At 37.3% G+C, this 27,554-nt stretch overlaps 1 pseudogene; it reads left to right on the forward strand.

Annotated features, from left to right (window-relative positions):
- The first annotated feature begins 3,053 nt into the window (after positions 1-3,053).
- Positions 3,054-27,554, forward strand: part of LOC111169594 (serine/threonine-protein kinase MRCK beta-like) — a 77,642-nt pseudogene continuing 53,141 nt past the window's right edge.

The following is a 27,554-nucleotide window of genomic DNA, read 5'->3' on the forward strand; positions in this document are numbered from 1 at the left end:
GACAACCTGTTGGAGGAAAGTAGAGAAATTGCAGGGTCTACATGCAGGGCCTGAAGTTCATAAAAAGAGTAATAATAATTTCTGGCTGTTTTACTTAAAAGATGTACGGATTCTGTAAATTTTTTTTTTTTTAAGGGAACGCTATTTATTTATTTATTTAGTCTGCACTGGGTCTTCGTTTCTGGCGAGGGCTTTCTCTAATTGTGGCGAGCAGGGGCCACTCTTCACTGCAGTGCGCAGGCCTCTCACTGTCGTGGCCTCTTTTGTTGTGGAGCACAAGCTCCTGACACGAAGGCTCAGTAGCTGTGGCTCACGAGCCTAGTTGCTCCGCGGCATGTGGGATCTTCCCAGACCAGGGCTTGAACCCATGTCCCCTGCATTGGTAGGCAGATTCTCAACCACTGTGCCACCAGGGAAGCCTGATTCTGTAAATTTATAATGCATAAAACAAATTTACACACTCACTTCCTCACACTGCTATAAAACGCATCTGGTTTCTTTTATTTTTTTAATTAATTTATTATTTTTGTTGGCTGCACTGTGGGGCTTGTGGGATCTTAGCTCCCCGACCAGGGATCAAACCCAGGCCCCCTGCAATGGAAGCACAGATTCCTAACCACTGGACCGCCAGGGAATTCCCAAAAAGCATCTGGTTTCTTTCCCATCTTCTGATGCTGCTGTCCTGCACTTTTCAGTTTTGGAGTCTGACTGGGTAGTTTTCAGCCTGGAGAACCACTGACCTAGCTGCTTGGAGGAACCCTTCCAGAAGGCTTTAAACCACCCAGACACAGAGTATATACTTTATATGCAGGACCCCTGAGGCAAAAGTTGATAAGGAAGTGGATGTTCACACAGTCTCAAAGTCTCATCCACATGTTAGTTATTAATTACCAAGAGAAAAGATAGCTTTAATATGAAGGTATCTGTTATCTTATACCATAACCAGATAACTGTGGGGGAGGAAAGATAATTTTTCCTCTACCTTTCTAGGTTCTTGGCTGAGACACCCTTGTAATAAAGGACAAGTTAACAGGTGTCAACCTAAACAAAGAGGTAAACTGAGGGAAGCTCAAATGACCTGAAACCAAGTTTATCTGGGAAGAGCTGAGGAATTGCAATTTGGGAAAAGCATGCTGTAGCAAGTAACAGGCAAGTCTGTTGAGGGTTTGGGGTCAGCTGTATTTATGGGCAAGAAGCAAAAAGAAGGGAAAGTCCAGCCAAAGTGTAAGCAGTAAGTTCACTGGCTTCAGGATGGGGAGAGATTTTTGGTGGATGTTCACTGGTCAAGAGATAAGGCTTAGTCTTCTGTAAATCAGGCATTAATGGGAAATCAGTCTCTCAGCTCTTAAACTCTATTCTTCTGAGGATGCATGCGTGACATTCTCCATATCAAATCCTGTGGTTCCATTTTAGATAGAAATCCTTTCATAGAGGAGAAAAACAGAAGCTTAATAACATGTATACCTCCTGTATACATGGGAGAGACCCAGGAAAACAGTAACTCCCTGAAATGGTCTGAGCCACCACTTTAAATACCATCTCCAGCTAAAGACAAAAGAAGATGCTGGGGTGGGGTGGGGTGGATGCCAGGTATGGGAAGTTGCTGGGAAAAGCACACTAAACAAGGGTAAGGTTGTTATACAGATTTAAGTCCCAGCCTTCTCCACAGATAAGAGATTCTAGCGATTTAGAGCCACCCTTCTCTTTCTGGTACAGTGAGGGAGACACCCTTACAAAATAGAGATTTCCTTTATAAATACATTATAAAGGTCTCTTACAAAAGGGAAACTTCTAGTCTGTTTTCAGAGCTTCTCCTGTGTTTACTGTTTATTAAAAATAATCAGCCTAAAATAATCCTTATTCCAAAGAGGAATCTTTTGGGGTGGCAAATTCTGCTCCCCTCATGACAAAACTCAGCATCACTAATAATGTGGCACTCTGACCTGCAGTACTTCCTGATGAGATGCTATGTGAATTTTACCATAGCCCATAGGGAATTTTCTTGCCATGAAAGTTTAAACTCATCCAGTCATGAGAGGAAAATCAGAGCACTGGCTTCATCTCTTCAAGAATGTCAATGCCATGAAAGATCAAACAATTGACTGTACTGCATTAAAGGAAACTAAATTCAAAGATATGGAAGCAACCTAAGTGCCCATTGATCGGTGAGTGGATAAAGATGTGGTACATATATACAATGGAACATTGCTCATCCATAAAAGAGAATGAAATCCTGCCATTTTTGACAACATGGATGGATCTTAGAGGGTATTATGCTAAGTGAAATAAGTCAGACAGAGAAAGACAAATACCATATGATTTCACTTATATGTGGAATTGAAAAAATAAAACAAATGAACAAACATTACAAAACAGAAATAGAGTCATAGGTACGGAGAATAAACAAGGGGGGGTGTGAGTGAAATAGGTGAGGGAAATTAAGAGGTACAAACTTCCAATTATAACATAAATGAGTCCCAAGATGAAAGGTACAGTGGGGAATATAGTCAGTAAATGGGTGCAGCCACTCTGGAAAACAGTGTGGGGGGTTCTCAAAAAACTAAAAATAGACCTACCATATGACCCAGCAATCCCACTCCTGAGTATATATCCGAAAAAAACAAAAACACTAATTCGAAAAGATACATCCACCCCACTGTTCACAACAACATTATTTACAACTGCCAAGATATGGAAGCAACCTAAGTGTCCATCAACAGATGAATGGATAAAGATGTGGTACAGGGGACGGAGTCAAGATGGCAGAGTAGGATGACATGGAATTCGCATCTCCTCACAACTAGGGCAGCTACTAGGGGCTGGTGGGGGACATCGAACACTTAAGGGGACAGGAGGAACCCCTGAGCGACCAGGTAGGATGTGGAGGGAGTGAAGGGGGAGGAGATGTGGAGGCAGGATGGGAGTGGCGCCCCTGAGGGGTGGCTAGGGGAGGGGAGGGGAGGGGTTCCCACGCTCAGAGGGACCCACTTAGAGTGAAGGGATCAACAGGGACAGGGAGAGACCCTTGGGGGATCAGAGGATCGGAAGGGAACATGGCCAGTGTTTCCCCTGCCCACTCAGGCCCTGAGGAGCCAGCTGAGGTCCCAGGCCTGATCCTCTACCCTCCAAGGGCCCCTCCAGCTGCAAGGGTACTGCGGGAGTGGGAGGGATGGAGGGGGCGGGAGGAAAAGTAGAGGCAAGACCAGATCTCTGACCCTGAGGGGCATCTTGGGGAGAGGAGGGGCCACGCTCAGGAAGGGCCCACTCAGGGTGAGGGGAATCAGCAGTGACTGGAAGGGAATGCCCACTTGGGCCCCAGTGAGCCTGCTGGGGTCCCGGGCCTAAACATCCGCAGTCTGAGGCCCCCTCTGGCCACACTGGGTCTAAGCCCCACCCCTGAGAGTCTTTTCCAGCTCTGTGGGTCCTGACATAGGCCCCACACCTATGTAAACACCACCCCCGCCTAAGCCACGCCCCCGCCTAAGCCCCACCCCCTCACAGCCAAGGCCTTTTCTGGCCTTTTTTTTTCTTGCTATCGTGACTCTGTTTTACCTTGCTGCTGTTGTTTCACTTATATTTTTATTTTTTCTAATATATTTTTATTTTTCTATTTGTACTTTATTTTTCATTCTTTGTTATTGTTCTGCTCTTTTTTTTTTTTTTTGCCATGCCATGCGACTTGCAGGATATTGGTTCACAGGCTGGGAGTTGGGCTTGAGCTCCTGTGGCGGGAGTGCTGAGCCCAAACCACTGAACTAACAGAGTACCTCAGACCCCAGGGAATATTAATCAGAGTGAGGTCTCCTGGAGGACCCTATCTCAGCACCAAGACCTGGCTTTACACAACTGCCTACAAATTCCAGTGCTGGAAGGCTCAGGCCAAACAACCAGTAAGACAGGAACACAGCCCCACCCATCAAAAAAAACGAGATGAGGGATTCCCTGGTGGCGTAGTGCTTGAGAGTCCGCCTGTCGATGCAGGGGACACGGGTTCGTGCCCCAGTCCGGGAAGATCCTACATGCCACGGAGCGGCTAGGCCCGTGAGCCATGGCCACTGAGTCTGCGCGTCCGGAGCCTATGCTCTGCAATGGAAGAGGCCGCAGCAGTGAGAGGCCCACATACCGCAAAAAAAAAAAACCCAAAAAAAAAACGAGATGACAAAAAAAATATGTTACAGATGAAGGAGCAAGGCAAAATCTTACACGACCAAATAAATGAAGAGGAAATAGGAAACCTACCTGAAAAAGAATTCAGAGAAATGACAGTAAAAATGATTCAAAATCTCAGAAATAGAATGGAAGCATGGACTGAGAAAATATAAGAAATGTTTAACAAAGACCTAGAATAATTAAAGACAAAAAAACTGATAAACAACACTATAACTGAAATGAAAAACACACGAGAAGGAATGAATAGCAGAATAACTGAGGCAGAAGAACGAATAAGTGAGCTGGAAGGAAGAATGGTGGAAATAACTGCTGAGGAGAAGAATAAAGAAAAAAGAATGAAAAGAATTGAGGACAGTCTCAGAGACCTCTGGGACAACATTAAACACAACAACATTCGAATTATAGGAGTCCGAGAAGAAGAAGAGAAAGAGAAAGGGTCTGAGAAAATATTTGAAGACATTATAGTCGAAAATGAGCCTAAATGGGAAAGGATCTAGCCACCCAACTCCAGGAAGTGCAGAGAGTTCCATACAGGATAAATCCTAGGAGAAACACACCTAGACACATAGTAGGCAAACTAACATAAATTAAATTCAAAGAAAAAATACTAAAAGCAGCAAGGGAAAAGCAACAAAGAACATACAAGGGATTCCCTATAAGGTTGTCAGCTGATTTTTCAGCAGAAACTCTGGAGAACAGAAGGGAGTGGCAGGATATATTTAAAGTGATGAAAGGAAAAAACCTACAACCAAGATTACTCTACCCAGCAAGGATCTCATACAGATTAGACGGAAAAATGAAAAACTTTACAGACAAGCAAAAGCTAAGACAATTCAGCACCACCATACCAGCTTTACAACAAATGGTAAAGGAACTTCTCTAGGTGGGAAACACAAGAGAAGAAAAAGACCTACAAAAACAAACCCAAAACAATTAAGAATATGGTAATAGGAAAATACATACCGATAATAACCTTGAATGTAAATGGATTAAATGCTCCAACCAAAAGACACAGACTGGCTGAATGGATTCAAAACAAGACCCGTACATATGCTGTCTACAGGAGACCCACTTCAGACCTAGGGACACATACAGACTGAAAGTGAGGGGATGGACAAAGATATTCCATGGAAATGGAAATCAAAAGAAAGGTGGAGTGGCAGATAAAAGATAAAACAGACTTTAAAATAAAGACTGTTACAAGAGACAAAGAAGGACACTACATAATGATCAAGGGATCAATCCAAGAAGAAGATATAACAATTGTAAATATTTATGCACCCGACATAGGAGCACCTCAGTACATAAGGCAAATGCTATAACAGCCATACCAGGGGAAATCGACAGTAACACAATCATAGTAGGGGACTTTAACACCCCACTTTCACCAGTGGACAGATCATCCAGACAGAAATTTAATAAGGAAACACAAGCTTTAAGTGACACAACAGACCAGATAGATTTAATTGATATTTTCGGACATTCCGCCCAAAAGCAGAAGAATACACTTTCTTCTCAAGTGCACACGGAACATTCTACAGAATAGATCACACCTTGGGTCACAAATCAAGCCTTGGAAAATTTAAGAAAATTGGAATTGTATTAGCATCTTTTCCAACCACAACTCTATGAGATTAGAAATTAATTACAGGAAAAAAAATGTAAAAAACACAAACTCTTAGAGGATAAACAGTGCTCTGCTAAATAACCAAGATGTCACTGAAGAAATCAAAGAGGATACAAAAAAATACATAGAAACAAATGACAGTGAAAACACAATGACCCCAAACCTATGGACACAGAAAAACAGTTCTAAGAGGGAAGTTTATAGCAATTCAGTTTCATCTCAAGAAACAAGAAACATCTCAAATAAACAATCTAACCTTACACTTAAAGCAATTAGAGAAAGAAGAACAAAGAAAACCCGAAGTTAGTAGAAGGAAAGAAATCATAAAGATCAGAGCAGAAACAAATGAAAGAGAAACAAAGAAAACAATAGCAAAGGTTAATAAACCCAAAGTTGGTTCTTTGAGAAGATAAAGAAAATTGATAAACCTTTATCCAGACTCACCAAAAAAAAAAGGGAGAGGACTCTAATCAATAAAATTAGAAATGAAAAAGGAGCAATTATGACTGACACCACAGAAATACAAAGGAACATAAGAGACTACTTCAAGTAACTATATGCCCATAAAATGGACAACCTGGAAGAACCAGACACATAACTAGGAAGAATTAGAAAATGTAAACAGACCAATCACAAGTAATGAAATTGAAACTGTAATAAAATATCTTCCAACAAACAAAAGCCCAGGACCAGATGGCTTCACAGGCAAATTCTATCAAACATTTAGAGAAGAGCTAACACCTATCCTTCTCAAACTCTTCCAAAATATAGCAGACGGAGGAACACTCCCAAATTCATTCTACGAGGCCACCATCACCTTGATACCAAAACCAGACAAGGATGTCACAAAGAAAGAAAACTACATGCCAATATCACTGATGAACATAGATGCAAAAATCCTCAACAAAATACTAGCAAACAGAATCCAACAGCACATTAAAAGGATCATACACCATGATCAAGTGGGGTTTATTCCAGGAATGCAAGGATTCTGCAATATACGCAAATCAATCAATGTGATAAACCATATTAACAAATTGAAGGAGAAAAACCATATGATCATCTCAATAGATGCAAAGAAAGCTTTTGACAAAATTCAACACCCATTTATGATAAAAACTCTCCAGAAAGTGGGCATAGAGGGAACTTACCTCAACATAATAAAGGCCATATATGACAAACCCACAGCACACATCATTCTCAATGGTGAACCTGAAAGCATTTCCTCTAAGATCAGGAACAAGACAAGGATGTCCACTCTCACCAGTCTTATTCAACATAGTTTTGGAAGTCCTAGCCATGGCAATCAGAGAAGAAAGAGAAATAAAAGGAATCCAAATAGGATAAGAAGAAGGAAACTGTCACTGTTTGCAAATGACATGATACTATCCATTGAAAATGCTAAAGATGCCACCAGAAAACTACTAGAGCTAATCAATGAATGTAGTAAAGTTGCAGGATACAAAATTAATACACAGAAACCTCTTGCATTCCTATATATTAACAACAAAAGATCAGAAAGAGAAATTTAGGAAACAATCTCACTTACCATCACACACACACAAAAAAGAATAAAATACCTAGGAATAAACCTACCTAAGAAGGCCAAAGACCTGTACTCAGAAAACTATAAAACACTGATGAAAGAAATCAAAGATGATACGAAGAGATGGAGAGATATACCATGTTCTTGGATTGGAAGAATCAATAATGTGAAAATGACTCTACTACCCAAAGCAATCTACAGATTCAATGCAATCCCTATCAAATTACCAATGGCATTCTCTACAGAATTAGAACAAAAAATTTTACAATTTGTATAGAAACACAAAAGACCCCAAATAGCCAAAGCAATCTTGAGAAAGAAAAACGGAGCTGGAGGAATCAGGCTCCCTGACTTCAGACTATACTACAAAGCTACAGTAATCAAGACAGTATGGTACTGGCACAAAAACAGAAATATAGATCAATGGTACAGGATAAAAGCCCAGAGATAAACCCATGCACCTATGGTCACCTAATCAATGACAAAGGAGGCAAGAATATAAAATGGAAAAGAGACAGCCTGTTCGATATGTGGTGCTGGGAAAAATGGACAGCTACATGTGAAAGAATCAAATTAGAACACTACCTAACACCATACACAGAAATAAACTCAAAATGGATTAAAGACCTAAATGTAAGACCAGACACTATAAAACTCTTAGAGGAAAACACAGGCAGAACACTCTTTGACATAAATCACAGCAAGATCTTTTTTGACTCACCTCCTAAAGTCAGAAACAAGATGAAAAGGCAACTGTCAGAAAGGGAGAAAATATTTGCTAGTGAAGCAACAGACAGAGGATTAATCTCCAAAATATACAAACAGCTCATGCAGCTCAATATCAAAAAAAAAGAAACAGCCCAATCAAAAAATGGGTGGAAGATCTAAATAGATATTTCTCCAAAGAAGACATACAGATGGCCAAGAGGCACATGAAAAGATACTCAACATCACTAATTATTAGAGAAATGCAAATCAAAACCACAATGAGGTATCACTTCATACCAGTCAGAATGGCCATCATCAAAATATCTACAAACAATAAATGCTGGAGAGGGTGTGGAGAAAAGCAAACCCTCCTACACTGTTGGTGGCAATGTAAATTGATACAGCCACTGTGGAGAACAGTATGGAGGTTCCTTAAAAAACTAAAAATAGAACTACCATATGACCCAGCAATCCCACTTCTGGGCATATACCCTGAGAAAACCATAATTCAAAAAGAGTCATGTACCACAATGTTCACTGCAGCACTATTTACAATAGCCAGGACATGGAAGCAACCTAAATGCAGACAGACGAATGGATAAAGAAGATGTGGCACATATATACAATGGAATATTACTCAACCATAAAAATGAATGAAATTGGGTCATTTGTAGAGACATGCATCAACCTAGAGTTTTTCATGCAGAGTGAAGTAAGTCAGAAAGAGAAAAACAAATATCATATATTAACACACGTATGTGGAATGTAGAAAATGGTACAGATGAACCTATTTCCAGGGCAGGAATAGAGATGCCGATGTAAAGAACGGTCATGTGGCCATGGGGGGCAGGGCAGGGAAGGAGAGGGTGGGACAAATTGGGAGATTAAGATTGAAATATATACACTACCATGTGTAAAAGAGATAGCTAATGGGAACCTGCTGTATGGCACAGGGAGCTCATCTCAGTGTTTTGTGATGACCTAGATTGTTGATATGGGGGGGTGTGGGTGGGAGGGAAGTCCACGAGGGAGGGGATATATGTATGCATATAGCTGATTCACTTTGTTGTACAGCAGAAACTAACACAACATTGTAAAGCAATTATACTCCAATAAAAAAAAAGATATGGTATATATATACAATGAAATACTACATCCATAAAAAAGAATGAAATTTTGCCATTGGCAGCAACATGGATGGACTTGGAGGGCTATATTTTGTAATAACTTTAAAGTAATCTTTAAAAATTGTATAAAAGGGCTTCCCTGGTGGCGCAGTGGTTGGGAGTCCGCCTGCCGGTGCAGGGGACACAGGTTCGTGTCCCGGTTTGGGAAGATCCCACATGCCGCAGAGCAGCTAGGCTCGTGAGCCATGGCCGCTGAGCCTGCGCGTCCGGAGCCTGTTCTCCGCAACAGAAGAGGCCACAACAATGAGAGGCCCGCGTACCATCAAAAAAAAAAAAAAAAAAAAAAAAAAATTGTATAAAAAGTTTGAAATAAATTTTAAAAATGTAATATCTTTGTATGGTGATGAAGGTAGTCAAAAGATACAAACTTCCAGTTATAGGAGAAAAAAGTACTAGGGATGTAATATACAACATGATTAATATAATTAACACTGCTATATATTGCATATGAAATTTGTTAATAGAGTAAATCCTGAGTTCTCAACACAAGAAAAAATAATTTTCTTTCTTTTATTTTGTGTCTGTAAGAGATTATAGATAACCACTAAACTTACTGTGGCAATCATTTCATAATGTATGTAAGTCAAATCATTATGTTATACACTTTAAACTTGTTCAGTGATGTATGTCAATAATATCTCAATAAAATTGAAAGAAAAAAGAAAGCATATTATACATAGCTAAAAAAAAAGGAGACTAAATTTATAGGGTGATTCTAATTTGGACCCTGACATAATTGGGTCTCTTGAATATGGACTATAAATTAGACAATGTTGTCATATCATTGTTAAATTTCTTGGTTGTGATGATGGGATTATTATTATATAGGAAAATGTTCTCATTCTTAGTAGATACATGCTGAATATTTGGGTGTGAATCTGTGTGCGTGCATGTGCACACATGCATATACATTAAGAAAATAAACTACAAATAAAAGAGAGAGAGGAGAGAGAACAGATGTGGCAAAATGTTAATTGGTGTACTAGTGAAGGATATATGTGTGTTTATTATACTACTCTTTCAATTTTTCTTTAAGTTTGGAGTATTTTAAACTACATAGCTGGGATGGGGGAATATTAATAACAAGTGTTGCGTATGCTTAAATGGTAAAGGATAAAAAATAAATAGTGCGCTTGATATATGTCTGTTTTTTACAGTATTTGTTCTTTGAATTTTATGCTAAAATATCAGTAACTGGCTCATGAGAATTGTATCTGAAGCAGTGTGACATGGGAATTGGCCATGATTTCCTCTGTATTTATTTAACAATGTTCCGTATGGTTATGGTGTACCTCTTTTTTCTGTATAAAACTTCAAACTTTCCACCTCTGTAAGAATTTATCATGTGCTCCATATAAATATTTGGCCAAGTCGGTTTTGTATTTGCCACTTCCTGTTTACTATGGGGAGCATCTGAAATCAAATATGTTTCTTCCTGAGCACCTAGAACAATATTTATAGCTTCCAAAAATGAAGCTTTAATTTAAACTACTTTCTAATATGAACAAATAAGATTGTACACTATTAGAACAGGGATAAATTATTAAAATGTATTTTGTTTAATGACAAATTGATAAGTTAGTGAAAAGTTTTAAGTGCTTAAATTCATCGTCTATACGGCTTTGTACAGACTTCCTAAATTTGAGCAGATGCACAAGACAGATCTGGTAGCTTACCATTCCCATGCAGTAGTTAAGAATATAAACTCTTTCAAACAGGCTGATACTGAACCTGGCTCCTTTATTTTCTAATTGTGTGACTTTTTCTTTCCTTCCTTCCTCCCTTCCTTCCTTTCTATTGTGTGACTTTTTCAGGACCTTGGTATCATAACTAAAGGCTGAGAAAGATAATAATACATAATTTCTAAGATTGTTGAGAGGATTTATGGAAATGAAGTAATATATGTTCAGTGCTCAGCACAGTACCTGGCATGAATCATACAAGCACATTTCCATCACTTTCATTAACATCTTGTCAAATCATCAACCCTCTTGTCACCCAAAATGTCCAACTTGATTTATGCACAGTGGAACCATTCTAAATCATTAATGGTTGAAAGTTGATACTTAAATTCCAGAATGGTATTGAAACCCACAGTGTCAGAGTATCCTCTTATTTCACTGTCACTCTAAATTGAGTATTTTTACAGTAAAGACCATACTGCTAGCGTTCCTATCTGTTTGGAAAGGCAAAGGGAATCCATTCATATTATCACTGTTTCCTGAATGAGGTATCATATATTTTCCAGGAAATATTTTTATTTAAATATAGAATATTAGTATTACCAACTACAGGTCACTTTTCTGTTTTAATATATTATTAATACTAATGACACCAACGTATAAAATGGCCATATAGCCATGCTGTATAACTTGTTCAATTTCTGTATCATGTGCTACATGGAAGAATAGGGCCAAGTCAATTTTGTATATGTCAATCATTTTCTACTCTGAGGGGGCATCTGAAATCAAATGCAATCATCTTCAAGAAAGTAGTTTTCTATGAAAACCAAAACAACATATTAGTATATTATTCCCCATTTGATACTCAGAATAAATTCTTATTTTTACCATTATTTTCATTAATCCTTTAACGTTTTATAAATGATTGAATTTCCAAAGCTTCTTTTGTTTGCTCATTTTGTATTTTTCTTAGACAGGATTGTCCTCAAGCTGATCTTTAGATGAGGATTCAATGATATGTGATTTATTAAGGAAATGATTCCAGGAAAAACAAGTAAGTGGGCATGGAAGCAGAAGAGCAAATCAGATATTCCAAAGAAATGTGGGATTTAAGGCAATGTATCAGCCCTAGCCTGATTCCATTGTGTTCTCTGGAGCTGAAACGACACCAGTGGCTTTTTTTTTTTTTTCTTTTCTGTTAGAGGCAAGGGAGCTGGGCTTTCAAACTCCCACCCCACATAGCCTTTGGTTCTGGTCCTGCCCCAGGAGACATCAACTACCAGCTACTTCTGGTTTTGAGCAACCTCAGCAGTGCAACGATAGTTCCCTGAAGAAAGTTATAGGTAACCCACTAAAGGGGAGCAGAATTTCTCACCCCAAAATATGCCTCTTTGGCATAAGAATTATTTTAGGCTGATTATTTTTAATAAACAGCGGGCACAGGAGAAGCTCTGAAAACAAGAGTAGAAGTTGACCTTTTGTGAGAGACATTTGCAAAGGAAATCCCCAGTTGTAAGGGTGTTTCCTTCTCTGTACCAGGGAGAGGAGGATGACTCTAAATCTCTAAATACTCTTATCAATGGAGAAGGCAATGATTTAAATCTGCAGAACAAACATACCCTTGTTTACTGTGCTTTTCCTGATAACCTCCATAATTGGCCTCCTCACTTCCCCCAGTCTTCAGCTGGAAATGGTACAGGTGACCCTCCATATGTGTAGGTTCTGCATCTGTGAATTCAATTAACCATGGATCAAAAATATTAAAAAAAAAAAAATTCCAGAAAATTCCAAAAAGTAAAACTTGAATTTGCCTTGTTCTGGTAACTATTTATATAGTAATCTAGAGATGATTTAAAGTATACAGGAGGATGTTCATATGTTATAGGCAAATACTATGCTATTTTATATAAGGGACTTGAGCATTCAAAGATTTTGGTTTCCAAGGGGGTCCTGAAAACAAACTCCTGCAGGTACTGGGGGACAAATGTATTTAAGTTGATGATGTGGGCCATTTTGGAGAGTTACTCAGTACCTGCACAGTGGAACCACTGAAGCCCCAGGCCCCTGTCCCATTCCTTAGCTTGGGATGACATATATATCTCATTTTACCCTTCTGTCTCTGACCCTCTCATGCATGTGGGATTCCTGTACATATAAAATTAAATTTGTTTTTCTTCTGTTTATCTGTCTCATGTTGGTTTGATTATTAGACCTGCCAAAAGAACCTTTGAATGGTAGAGGAAAATTCTTCCTCCCCAATAAAAGGACAGCACAAGTAAACTGGATGCCAGAGGATAAGTGTATAAGAGCAGAGTATCCAAAGCATTTACTAAAATTGTCCTTCTTGTTTTCCCCCCCTTCTTCTGGAATCACTGTTAAAACCAAAATAATACTTTTGAGTCTACGATATCAATGATGATGATGTCTGTGAATAAGAAACTGTATATAATCGAGGTAATTATTGGTTAAACAGTTGGGTCAGTTAATAGAATTTTTGATCTATCAGTATTTAGCATAAACACACAACTTGTTTAAGCAATAATTCCTGCTATCGAAGAATTTCAAGTTTCATTTTTAAATAGGAGAACACACAAAATAATTACACATATGTATTATTTTTCTTTTGCTTCCATACCAAATTAGCATAATTTTTTTTTTTCAAATTAGCACAAATTTAATGGCTGAAAGCAATGCCCACTTATTATCTCACAGTTCTGTAGGTCAGAAGTCCAGTGTGGCATGGCTGCATTCTCTGCTCAGGTTCCACAGGCTGAAGTCAAGTTATCAACCAGGCTACAATGCTCATCTGAGGCTTGGATCTTTTTCCAGACACTGTGGGTGTTGCCAGAATTTTTTCTTTGTGTTGGTAGAACTGAGGCCCCATTTTCTTGTTGGCTGTCAAGCTGGGGTGGCTGTCAGCTATTAAAGGCCTCCTACTCACAAGCCATCTTACAACATGGCATTTTATTCCTTCTTCCTTTAGGTCAGCAGGAGCACATCTCTCTCTGACTTCTGTACATCCAGAGAAACTCTGCTGTTTAGCCTCTCACCTGATTGAGTCAGGCCCACCCAGATAATCTCCATATTTAAGCTAAACTGATTTGGGACTTTAATTATATCTATAAAATCTCTTTCCAGCAGGATATACATCACTGATTGAATAGCCAGGGGGCTAGAATCTTAGGGGACCATCTCTAGAATTCTGCCTATTACAGTATGCAAATGCAAATTAGCACTCAACAACGAAATCTGATGTATGTGCTTAGGCTGCAGTGAATAGAATGATTGGTTTGGATAAATGGTTTAAAAGGAAAACTTTAAGTATGTGGATTTTGCAAAGATTTTTAAATGTTAAAAATAAATGAATAATGTATTCTACAAGGAAGAAATATTTGCCAGACCAAGGGGGAAATAACAATTCAGTTATATGGAATACATGTATAGTTTTAATATCCTTGAGAACTATTTATATTTGAGCTAAGATATTTTTCTTCGTTCTGTGATAGGTGGGCTTAATATAGTGCTAGGAAATTAGATTAATTTAGTTTTTAAATTACTAGATAGAATAAGCTTAAATCACTTTCCTTCTGTATTATGTGTACTAATCTCTCTCCTCCTCTTTTTCTCACAGACATACGCCAGTTGTGTGTGTATGTACACATACATGTGGATAGATGCGTACACGTGCATGTACATGCACACACATACACCTACACTAACTGGAACACAAAGGAAGTTTCTTAGCCCACCAATTATACAACTACAGTAAGACATCCAGTTGCAGAATCACTCAGTGAACCATTTTAATAAATACATTATTTCTATGTGCAGTTACAAAATCCATCAACTAGTACCCGATATACTCCAGTACTGGCAAAACAGACGTTGCTCACATAAGGAGAAAGAGGAAATAGAGGTATCAAAGGCATGCTCTAGAGGGACAGTGTGAACAGAATTTGACATTTTTCATCATGACAGTATCAATATCTCTTAAAATATCTGGAAGCTGAATGATTCGTTATTCAACAAAGAGGAACTTACTAGCTATCATCCAAAGGAGTGTGAGGAATGGAATAGAACCTGTCTCCAAATTGAGGACAAGCAAATGGCAGGGAAATAAAGGAGAGCAATGAAATCACTAAAAGCTCAGTGTGAACTGCTTCTTTCAAATAATTATGATGGTGTGAAATCTGGCTAATGTGTAAGCCTATGTCTTAATGTAAACTAGTTAATAAAACAATTCTTGCAAAATTCAATCGACTAGTAGTAATTGGAGGGGATTTGAAGACAATATTGAATCAGGGATACAAGATGAACTGTTGGAATTAAGAATTTGGTTGTTAAAGGAAGGGGAGGCCCTACAAAATAACTGACTACTTTGATCTGCTGTGGTAAGTTCTATTTCTGTGAACCATCTGTTTAATTTTATTTTTCTAACCAAGACATATTATTACCATAAAATATAAATTTAAATTCTCATGCATTTTTTTTCTTTCTTAAGAACAAATCTTTAATGGAAAGGTAAAGCCAGGGTGATTTAATTCAGTTGACAGAAAAAGAAAAAAAAAATAGATGTCATACGTGAAAAAGAGAATAGGAAATTTGGTGATATAATAGCAAAATGCTAGGATCCAGATGCTATAATAGCAAAGGTCAGGAATAACAGGTTTTCAATTTCTGGGTTAATTTTGTAATAAGCTATGTTCATTAGCACTCGATACTCTACAGACACAATTACAACATCTATATTGAGTTTAAATGAATGGTTTTCATTAATTAGAGAGCATCCCCATCTTCATCCTAGTGATCATAAAAAATGAAAAATATTTTTATAAAGCACCTGAAGTGTACTGGTCATGTTCATGTCTGAAGGATGGCTTAGCATACTTAAGTCATTAAGGGCTTTGGAGACCAGAAGTATGCAAAGAGAAAGAATAGGTTAACCAAAGAATGCAAATGATTTATTTTGTAATTATAAATATTAAATGTAATATATTCCCTGAGTAATTTACAAGTATATATAGATTTGTACTATTTGGATGGCATTTATCATACACCCTCTTGTAAACCACATCCAAATCAAGTACTTTTGATTTAGTTAGAACAAATTTAAAGTAACCGATCTTGTTCATGATATTGCTATGGAAACTCATAAATATAAACTGAGAAAAAAAAACGCTGGCATTACTTTTCTGGTTGTAAAAGTAGTATATATTCATTGTAAACAATCTGGAAGTTACAGAAAAGTATAGAGGAAAAGTGCACCATAACACCACCTTTCTAAGATACCCACTGTTAATATTTTAGTATTTTGGATTATCTCTGCCTATCTGTATATAGTTATCTACATATACAGTGCCTATGGGCACACAAAGCTATTGAATTTTAAAATATACATGTGTGTGCGAACCAACTCAGTCCTCAATTTTTATGGAAAGCTCCTTCCACGCCCCTTCCCCAGCTCCTCTACAAAGTCACGCGCCATCTTTTCATGAGGTGAGCACTTTGTTTCCCAAACTTCAGATATCTTATGTCACGAAGTGGGATCAGCTTCCCCTTTAAACTCCACTGCTACTTCCACACAAACTCACCTCTAATGTTATCTAAATTCTCCTGTTGCATTTTGTCTCAAGCCCTCTGACTCTACTGCCCTCTACAAATCTCATTCCTGGATTCAACCAACTCAGTCTCTTCACTCCATTCATTGAATGACTAGCTGCACATTTGCTCTGTGTCTTTATGCTGATTCCTGCCACACTCCAGATGACAGCAACTTTTAGGACTCTAAACACAGTTCCTCAATTTATTAACTCTCAATGTTTTACTTCACCACCAATTCCATGGCTGTATCGTAGATCACACCTCTCCCCAGAACTGCTCTATTTCTGACATCATACATTCATACTTTATTTTTTTAACATCTTTATTGGAGTGTAATTGCTTTACAATGGTGTGTTAGTTTCTGCTTTATAACAAGGCAGGTCAGTTATACATATACATATATCCCCCATATCTCTTCCCTCTTGCGTCTCCCTCCCTCCCACCCTCCCTATCCCACCCCTCTAGGTGGTCACAAAGCACTGAGCTGACCTCCCTGTGCTATGCAGCTGCTTCCCACTAGCTAGCTATTTTACGTTTGGTAGTATATATATGTCCATGCCACTCTCTCACTTCATCCCAGCTTACCCTTCCTCCTCCCCGTGTCCTCAAGTCCATTCCATCTGCATCTTTATTCCTGTCCTGGCCCTAGGTTCTTCAGAACCTTTTTTTTTTTCTTTTTTTAGATTCCATATATATGTGTTAGCATACGGTATTTGTTTTTCTCTTTCTGACTTACTTCACTCTGTATGACAGACTACATTCATACTTTATACCTTCATACTTATGACTCCAAACCCTTGTCCTCTCACTCTCATTGGGCAATTCCCAGTTTTCCAGTTCTCTTACCTATGAATCCCTAGCTTCTAACACCATTTCTTGCCAAGTTAGATTCCATTGCCTATCACTTTACTGTCTCTCTTTACAGTACATGAGTCCCCTTTATTCACAGTTTTTACTCACATTTGTCTGGTAAAACTCCACCCATGGATCTTTGAAAATTTAGACCTTCTCCCAGCTGCTGAGAATGTAGATTGTCAAGGCCTGAATGTTCAGTGTTGATTGGAAGGTGTCTGTATTCTTATCCAGTTTTCTCTGATTGTCCATACTTTCTTCAACTCTTTACCACTCTTACGAAATTTCTTTCATCCTTCTTCCTCAAGCTCAGGGGATGCCCTTTTCTCTAAATTTTAGAACAAATAAAGACCACTAGGCAGGAATACTCTGAATTTTCAACTACCAAATACTAATTGAAACCTATGATCTGTCCTTTGGCTTTTGTCACAAAGCAGGGAGCTGAACTGTCTGTTGCCTTAGACCATTCCTTCCCCTAATGGAATGAATGCCTTTACCCAAAGCCCTCGTTTCAAATCATTGCTTACTCTTAACTTTCAACTTCTGCTTCCATCTAGGCTTCTTTGGGAGAGTGTCCAGATATAGCAGCAGGAAGGACAGAAGTGACTTTCTTCTCTCGGTGGACAGGCTCATTCCCAGACAGGAAAGGGGGCTGATTCAAACCATACATGCCCAATTTACTCTTTCCAAATTTACCAATCAAATAAATCACTGTATTTCCCAGGAAGAAAGAGGAAGCGAGCAGAGGAACGAGGCAGTTAGAGTACATACTTTAGCTCCCCTTTAACTGGAAGGAAATGTTAGACGTAAGGATAACACATCCCTCCATTATAACTTGACTTCTGAGCAGCATTTGATACTGTGACTATTCTTTCTTCAAAATCTCTCTGGGCTTCCACATATCATACTGCCTTGGGGTTCCTCTCATCTCTCTGACTATTCCTCTGAGCATCCCTCATGGGATCCACTTTCTCTACCTGCCCTTTTAAATTCTTTATGTCAATGTGAATTCTCTCCTAGCTCCTTTTCTCTTCTCCCTTCCATGATCTCAGTTATAATTTCTGGGCTATATCTCCAACCTAGATCCCAATCCAGAGATTCAGGAATCTATAGTCAACTGCCTTCTGGATATCTTTCCTTGGATTCCCATAGGCATTTCAACAACATGGCACAAAGCGAATTCCCCTTTCTGAAACCATCTTCTTCCAAACACCCCAACCCTGTGTTTATACCTACTATCCCTCCTGGTATCCAATCCAGAAAGCTGAGTGCCATCCTAAACAATGTCTTCTCTCTCCCACTCCACTTCCAGTCCGCAATTCCCATCCCTTTTGTCTCCTAAATACCTATCAAATGCATTCACTTCTCTCCCTCTCCACTGCAACTCCCCACATTTAGGCAGGCCAGGATCACTGTAAAGGTCTTCAAACTGTTCTACTGCCATCTACGATGTTCCCCACATTTCCCACACCATCCTTCACACTCTGGACACAGTGATCTTTCTAAATTGAAATCCAGTCTTGTCATTACCACGCCTAAAATCTGTCCACAGAGGCTCACTGCTAATAGGATGAAGTCTACAAGGCCCTAATGGCATGGCCCCAGCCAATGACTTCATTCTCACTTCTGGTTACCTTCCTCTATGTCGAAGCCACATTATACTTCACTGAGTTCTTCCAGCATCTATATTTTTGCTGATGGTCTTTCTTATAACTGGGGCATTTTCCCCTACCACAACCTATACATATACAAGAGAACCATACCTCTGCACGTAGGGGTCTTATGTTTCCCTGGTGCACCCTCATAGCTCTGCAATTCTCCTGTCATGGCCCTTAACCACATTGTGACTTAACCGTCCTATTATCCATATCCATTCTAAATAATGAAATCTGTAAGTTCAGTGACAGCAGGAACTGTATCTCCCCTTTTCACCCTTGTATCCATAGTGCTTAGCACCATGCCCAGCATATAAAATGTATTCAATCAATGCTATAGAATGGATAGTCTGAATTATGGACTACCAGGAAGGAATATTTTAGCAATGCAGTTTCATAAGGGAGTGGATTTTATGTGGAATAGTGTGTTCTGAATGACAGGACATTGATTTTAAAGTAATTTATTGAATAATCCTGCTGGCAGGAGGGGACTTTTATATCTATATATCTATTCCTATCATAATTTTACAAACATTGTCAAAATAAAAAGGATTTTCTGACTAATCCTAATGTTGTATTCTAATATACTAGAAGGAAGATTTCAGGTAACAGTGATAAGAGCAATAGATGAAGAGCTACAGAATCTGGATGGAAATTCTATCTTGTGTGCTCACCTCACCAATCTGCTGTATAATTTTATCTGTATCCCTTAGAGCCTCAAATTTATCATCTGTTATTAAAACAAGATGTGCACATTGGTAGGTAGGGTAACAGGATATTTATAATGTTTGTTTTATTTATTTGAAGGCTTTTGTGAGGACTCATAGACTGTAAAAAGTTGGAAGGTGTTATTACTATAATTTTATTATTATTGCTGCTATAACTGTTATTATTGCTTTTTTACTGTTACATTTTTCATAAGATGCTTCCACAAAAACAAATGAGGAATTGCACTACAATAAATAATATTCTTATATGAATAAAATCTTTTTCTTTGATTATTGGGAAAGAAGTCTAGGGGTTAAAAATAATGCATCCATTTGGAGAAATACTTCTAAAGATGGACATGATGATTCTTAAATATTTTAAAATAACTTTAGAAATACATGTAATAATAATCACTAATATATATTTAGTGTTTTCCTGGTATGAGGTGCTCTGCTATGTGCCTTACATTTATTGGTTCACTTAGCCCTCCCAACAGCTCTGAATTAGATGACCTTATTGATCCCACTTTACAGACTAAGAAACTACATCCTAGAGAGGTTGAGAAGCTTATACTTATAGCTACTATGAGTTAGCTACATAGGAGATTGCTTGTCTTGTGAAGAGATGGACATATGTGTGTGTGTGTGTGCATGTACATTGTGATTAAATCATACTTTGGTCTAGAAAATATTGTTAACTCAGAAAATGTTCTGTTTCAACTATTTTATTTGGATATAAACTTATTTTGAATCTGAAGCTGCTTTTGCCTCTGTCATGTCTGCAGCTAAAGTCTTATTCAGGCTAATTAAGAATGCTAGAAAAAAAAATAATAAATAAATAAAAAGAATGCTAGGAAGTTTCAAGATGTTTTGAAAGTACTTGAATGTCAAAGAATATTTTGGAGGGGATGTTTCTACATACTATTATGATGATAAGAAAAATTAAATGGTTTTGTTTGTTAAAATTAACCTGTTTTCTGGACATTTCTGTTAGATCTTTGAAAAGAGATATATTCCTTTTAAGATACAGCTGACTTAGAATTTCTTCTTAAAGAACATAGAATAAGTATAATGGGATCTATTTGTAACATACAAGTAGTAATGACAGAATATTTTATAATATTCAAGGAACCTTATTTGACCAATACTTATGAGTACTTAGTTGTTGATACATTAAATGAAAATTTGAATTTGGAGGAAAATAAATCATCAAAGAAAGAAGGTGACAGATATATGGAAGAGGTGGAGAAAAGAGACAAAAAAAGGCATATAATTTCTTTCAGAATCTTGTAGATGCAGCTCAGTCCTGATTTAGTCACTTAAGGTGGCCCCAAAGACTCCACTCCCTTTCTATTCCAGAGCCAATAAGAAGGTGACTATTACACCTTTCTCCGAATCTCTTGCTTTGTGTCATATAATAAAATATAGTGTATCCTTTGGAATCATCTTAAACATATATTGTTTTCTTTTCTTTTTATTATTCTATTCTATATTTATTCTGTGCTAAACTATAAATTATGAGGGAGTTGTTAAGAAGACCAAAAATTTGCAAATATAAATTGTTTAATATCCACATACTTTTCATTTTTTCTAAACATCTTGTGACTTAGGCAAGCAATGAAAAATTGAGTTTCAGTTTCCTCACTTGTAAAATGAGAAAGTTGAACTAGAACTAAGAAGAGTCCATTTAGACATGCAAAATTTAGAAGCTGCACATTTCTATAGAAATAAAATATCCACCTTAAATCTAACATATAGTCAAGTAGACACATAATAGTATTAATGAACAGGGAGCAGTCACTTTTTTTGATATTATCTTCTTTTTGACAATATATTTACCTCAATTAATTAATTGTGTTGTTTTATTACTTAGCATGTCAAAAATAATTACATTGTATTGGTTACATCAAGCCATGTATATTTATTGTTAATTTAAATAGGAATTTGGGTCCCATTGATAGTTACAAGATGGCAGGTGTGGTGGGTTGTCAGAGATTCTCTACCATAATTTTAACCACCAAGGTAATCTGCTGACACGTTAGATGTGAGTCTTGATGACTATAAATAGAATGGCTATATTTAGAATTTCTGCATCTATATTCAAGAGCAAGCTAAACTGAGCTAGTTCTATATGTTTCTTATATATTATTCTTTTCCATTTTTGAATAATAAGACAAACCCAGCTCCATGGATTTAATGCACTAATATTTCAAGTTTCTATACAGTGGGAAATTTAACCAGCAAGTATCTTGAAAATTTAAAGACTTGATAATAAAAATGCCTTAATCTGGGAATTTTTTCCCCAGGAATTAATTCTAACTTCAATTTTCTGTCTGATTTATTCAAATTTTAACATATTTTAAGTAGCTTTTAATAATGTACTTTCATTTTGGAGGAAATCATTCATTGGGCATTCAGAATTCATTACCCAACAGTTGTGACTTAGAGTCTCTTTTAAAAAAATCACTTTATATATATATATATATATATATATATATATATATTTACCTAATACAGGGGATGAGAGGGAAAAATTAGAAACATTTTATTATTATAACGTACCTGCACTACCTGTAGAGTGGTATAGTGTTATTTGAAAGTGGACTTGGATTAATTATAAATGTGTATTGCAAACTCAAGGCAAACACTAAAAAATAAAAGAAGTACAGTTGATATGCTAAGGAAAAAAAGTAAATCATATAAAATGCTCAATTAGAACCATGAGAGGTCACCTCACACCTGTTAGAATGGGTATTATCAAAAAGACAAGAGATAATAAGTGTTGGTGAGGATATGGAGAAAAAGGAACTCTTAGGCACTGTTGGTGGGAATGTGAAGTGGTACAGCCACTATGGAAAATAGTATGTTGGTTCCTCAAAAATCTAAAAACTGAACTACCATATGATCAGCAATCTCACGGGTATTTATCCAAAGGAAATGAAATCACTAATTTGAAAAGATATCTGTACCCCAGGTTCATTGCAGCATTATTTACAATAGCCAAGACACAGAAACAACCTAAGTGTCCATCAACAGACAAATGGGTAAAGATGATGTGATATATATATACACACACACACACACACACACACACACACACATGAATATTATTCAGTCATAAAAAAGGACATCCTGACATTTGTGACAACATGGATGAATATTGAAGACCTCATACTAAGCAAAATAAGCCAGATACAGAAGGACAAAAAAATACTACATGAGGAACTTATATGAGGAATCTAAAATAGTCAAACTCATGGAAGCAGAGAGTAGAATGGTGGTTGCCAGGGCCTGGGAGAGGGAAAAATGGGGAGGTATTAATCAAAGAGTACAAAGTTTGCTACACAAGATGAGTAAGTCCTATGGAACTTATTCTGTGTACAGCATAGTGCCTGTAGTTAACAATATTGTATTGTACACTTAAAAATTTGCTAGAGGGTAGAACTTATGTTTTCTTATCACACAAAAATAATTACAAATAAAGAGGGCAGGAGAAAACTTTTAGAGGTGTTGGATATGTTTCTGGCATAGACTGTGATGACGATTGCATGGATCAAGTTGTATACATCAAATGTCCAAGTTTTTGCATATCACACTTCAATAAGTGATTCTAAGAAAAAGACATGGAATGTTGTGATTTTGACACAAATCCTTTTAAGTTCTAACCGTCTCTTTCCTAGTGATCATGCATGCCTTCCAGGGCTGTCTTTGCAGTTCTCCTTGACTAATAGTTTAGATAACAGGATACAGCTTGTCTCACCCAATTTGATTTTGTGTCATTTGGTTATTTTTGCTTGTTCAATTTGCTTGTTCAATTACAGCCATTGTCTTGCATTATATTCCAGAATTCATCAAAAAACACATTGATAACTGAAAAATTTTTCATGAAGCACAAGTGAGATGAAAAAAGGATAATAGAAACACATGAATTCAGAATGTAAATGTAAATAGAGCTACCACATGAATACAAAGGATAAATCTGCATGTGATTAAAGAAGAGCATCTGTGCCTATGATGATTTTACAGAGGGAGCTAGAAAAGAAAAATGTGATAGGGAATATAGCAATAAATATCTGAAAGGCAGGTTTAATTAGATTGTTGACTAATTTCTTCCACGTATTGTCTGCTATAAAGTTTTGTCAAATAGTGGCACAATTCCATCGTAAAGTTAGATATTTTCAAACAAAGAATAGGGATCCTTCAGGTAAATCAATGAAATTTCCTCAGAACCAGTATTAAATTATGCTTTATAGAATTAAATTGATGCATTTTGTTGCTGAACATAGGGAGATGAGACAAAAACTCTAACAGGGAAGAGCTAAATGGACTCCACGTTGGATCTGTTTCTTTGACTTTAACCTTTGCTTTACATTGCTTTGGTTATTCTAATCATACATAATGGCCTGCCTCAGGGAACCCTGCCCCTCTGCTGTTCAGCTCACAGGGAGACAATCTGACCCCGCCCACCTGTGGATGGCTGCCAGAAAGAAGAAACTAACACATCCCCTCACCCAGGCTGGCCATTCCAGGGGATATTTGCAAAACTTACGGCCTTTTTACTTTACTTCCTCATCTCCGCCCCATCTCTGTGCTATTAAAGAAACTAGCATCCAGATCCTGATAAGATGGTTTCTCAGAGACACTAGTCTGCCATCTTCTCTGTCTGCTGGCTTTCCGAATAAAGTCGTATTCCCTGCATCAACAACACCTTGTCTTCGATTCATTAGCCTGTAGAGAGGCAAGCAGAGCGAGCTTGGACTCGGTAACAAAACTACAGAGGCACACTGAGGTTTATAAAAATGCAGCAAAAATGAAATGAAGCAAAATAAAATAAAAATAACACATAGGCCTCATATTGCAATATCAATTCCAAAATATAATTCTGAAGAAGATGAAATTGGTGAAAGCATTTTCTTAAATGTCTCTGTAAGATGTTCCACAATACTATTGACATACAATGTGGAAGAACAACTATTCACATATGATACCAGTCATTTCTGTCACGAAGTTAAAAATGAACGCACGATACAGAGAAGAGACTTCGGGATAAGTATGATAGAGCATGAACCATGAGGCTAGAAAGGAAGAGAGTGTTTATGTGAATAAGGGAGGTTGCAATTGAAACCTTATCCACAGGAAAATGTTGGCTATTAGTTTTCTCTATTTGGTGTTAATGAAATGGTGAAATTGAGAATACTGAGTTACATATTTTCATTTGCTCTTTGAAGATATAGGTTACAAATTCCAAATACTTAATAGACATAACTGTTATTTATCGGTATGTCATTCATTCACAACTGAGGTTATAAATGTTGATATCTAGCCTACATGTTATTTGCTAAGTCAATAAACATATTTAAAGCTGTGCCTGACTAGAGGAACAGATGAATCTTTCTTTGCACAAAGATACCATCAGGTAAAACCAGGTACAATAGACCTTTGAGCAACACTGACGCTCTGCACAATGGAAAATCTGCATGTTATTTTACAGTCAGCCCTTTATATCTATGGCCCCACATCTGCAGATTCAATCAACTGTGGATCCTGCAGTACTGCAGTATGTATTCATTGAAAAAAATCTGCATATAAATGGACGCATCAGTTCAAACTTGTGTTGTTCAAGGGTCAACTGTAAATACAGGATTATGGCAATTCTGAGAGGACTGAGGCACATTAAAAAAAATTATATAAGGGTTTTGTACAGGTTAATAAAGTTCTGGTAACAGAATCTGAAGAAACTTTGAATAACACTGAAAATTATTCTTATCTTTGCCACTCTATCCCTATTTTATCTATCCCGCTCTATTTTACCTTCTGCTATTGAGCTTGTCATCACAGCTTAGCATCTGATGGAATCTGGATAGTAGATTTCCATGAGAAACCTCCACAGAATTCTTCACTTCATGTTTCATTTGAATATCCAGAACTATCTTCCAGAACCACCAATTTTGTTAACCCATAATTGTGAGAGAGTATTTTCTCATGCTTAGTAGAAATAGAGTATGGAAACATAAACATTGAATATGTACAGTGGTCTACAAGCTCAATGTATCCACCACCTAGGTAAATAAATATGTTCTGTTTTGAGACTCTAACGATATCATTCCTCCCACTGATATGAAGCCATTATTATTATTATCACTATTTTTATAATAATGCTTTTCCCTAATATTTAAAATTATATTGAATCTTGTTTTAATTACCAAAATTGACAATCTCTGTGGTTGTTGAATGCATATTAAGTGACCTATGGTTATACAATTTGGTAAGCACACAGAATGCACAACAATTGAAAAGTGGAGTGTGCTTCACTCAAGGCATAGCTTTCAGGGTCTTATTCACTCCATTCTCAAGTCACAAATGATCACAAGAGATGGGGGCATGGATCATTTCAACTCAGGAATGCCTTCAAGTCTGACATCCTTTCAGTTTTTATTTTTACATAGTCAAGCAACACCCTTGGGGTAATGAGTAATTATCCATTACTCAATAAACAATCTTGAAAATGAAGTATGGTTGCTGGGCCCAGTACACAATCCTCAACTGCGTTCTCAACTTAGATCTGGCATACTCCTATAAGTTCCTGGAGTTAAAGGTGTAAAGAGATTCCAACTAAATGCCAAGCCCTCAGGCATTCCCAAGTCTAAAAGAAAGGTCACAAACTGGCAATTAATCATTTCCTCTGGCCAGAATGAGACTATTCAAGATAATACTGTAAAATCAAGCCAACTACTTAAATAGTCTAAGTAAAAGTAGAGATTTTTTTGACAATGCAAAGATTCAAATTATCATCTTTTTTCTTTGTGTAGGGGAGGAAAACTTTTCCCTTCTTTCCTTCTAGGCTCTTTGGCTGGCCTGATAGTTGAATTGACATAAAATACATTAAAAGGAGAAAAACAAATTAAATTTCGTATGTACGGGAGCACCCAAAATATAAAGTTCCCTGTCAGGCACTTGAGGTTTATATGCCACCCTGAGCTAAGGAGAAGAGGGCAGGCAAGGATCTGGAACTTCAAAGGGAGGAAAGCAATCCACAGGAAGATGGGAACAGCAAATGTTTGCCCTGTCATGAGGTTAAATCTTTCTAAAGTAAAGTTTCATCTGGTAATAGCTCTCTTTCTGGTATAAGCTCCTTTTCTAAAGTCTACTTAGGCAGTTAAGGGAGAGGTAAAAAGCTCTTCTTAAGTCTGTTGGGCCTTGATTGCCTTCAGCTCAAAATAATCCACATGCCAAAGTGGCACATTCTAGGGCAGCCTGCCCTGAACCCCATCAGTTGCCTGTTCACAAAACAGATCTGAATTAACTGAACATAAACAAACCTATAATAAGCAAAGAGATTAACTCAGCATTCAAATAATTTCAAACAAAGAAAAACCCAGGACCAGATAGATGGCTTTTCTAGTCAAACATTTAAAGAAGAACTAACATCAATCCTTCTCAAATTCTCCCTAAAAATAGTGGAGTGATTACTTCTAACTCATTTTATGAGACTACTATTACCCTGGTACAAAAGCTAGACAAAGACATCATTAAAAACAAACAAAAAACTACAAACCAATGTCCCCTAAGAATATGATGCAAAAATCCTCAACATAATACTGGCAAACTGAATTCAGCAGCATATTGAAAGGATTATACACCATGACCAAGCAGGATTTATCCCTGGAATACAAGGGTGAGTTAACATACGAAAATAAATTTAATACACCGTATTAATAAAATGAAAGAAAAAAGATCATTTCAATTGCTGCAGAAGAAACATTTGACAAAGTGCAACACCCTTTATTGATAAGAAAACACTCAATAAAATAGGAATAGA

Source organism: Delphinapterus leucas, chromosome X (genome assembly GCF_059928025.1).
Source record: "Delphinapterus leucas isolate spDelLeu-1000000601 "Yukka" chromosome X, BTC_Dleu_Yukka2, whole genome shotgun sequence".
NCBI classification, from domain to species: domain Eukaryota; kingdom Metazoa; phylum Chordata; class Mammalia; order Artiodactyla; family Monodontidae; genus Delphinapterus; species Delphinapterus leucas.